This window comes from Populus euphratica, unplaced genomic scaffold, assembly GCF_000495115.2.
Source record: "Populus euphratica unplaced genomic scaffold, PopEup_1.0 scaffold4.1, whole genome shotgun sequence".
Lineage (NCBI taxonomy): Eukaryota > Viridiplantae > Streptophyta > Magnoliopsida > Malpighiales > Salicaceae > Populus > Populus euphratica.
In genome coordinates this window covers 2,532,586-2,533,238 of record NW_011499859.1, presented here as the reverse complement: position 1 = coordinate 2,533,238, position 653 = coordinate 2,532,586, and the positions used below count along the sequence as shown (strand labels likewise).

The 653-nt window shown below is 42.1% G+C and overlaps 1 non-coding gene across 1 annotated transcript; it reads left to right on the top strand.

The window, feature by feature from the left end:
* The first annotated feature begins 569 nt into the window (after window positions 1-569).
* On the top strand, window positions 570-653 carry TRNAL-CAA (transfer RNA leucine (anticodon CAA)). The gene has a single exon. It is a non-coding gene; the product is annotated as a tRNA-Leu (tRNA).

Genomic DNA, 653 nt, shown 5'->3' with positions numbered 1-653 from the left:
AGCTGCTTCTCAGCATAGGCATTGTCGTACTATACAATGTAGTGTTAATCAAACAGTCTCTGTGGGTTTAGTTTAGGCATAACAACTATCCTGATGTAGAACACGTAACGAGTAAAATACATGGAAGCGTATGCCAAATCGCCTGCAATGGGTGCGTTATATATTAACTTTAGCATATTACCACTCCATGATAAAAATAATTAGTAACGAGGCTTGAATGAATTTTCTGTGTTTTAATGTCTGCAGCAAGCGAGGGAGTGAGCTCGCAATGGTGATCATCAGGTCGAAGAACAGGACGCGTCATCTGCATTTCTTATGTTGAATTGGGCCGTCTTTAAAGATTTATGCCCCAGTGGTCATTCATGTACTTGGGCTTGGCGGAGGCTGTCTTTTATCTCCTTCGGGCTTGGAATTGAAAAGGCATGCTCTTATAGATTGGTGTTTAATGCTATTCGGTGGGTTGGGTTAAATTTTTTTCAATATAGATTCGACCAATTGCAACTTCTTGAGGGCCCATGTGTTATGAGGAAGTTACTTTTTATTAACTTTAATTACTGCACTGGTATAGTGTCAGGATGGCCGAGTGGTCTAAGGCGCCAGACTCAAGTTCTGGTCCTCGAGAGAGGGCGTGGGTTCAAATCCCACTTCTGACA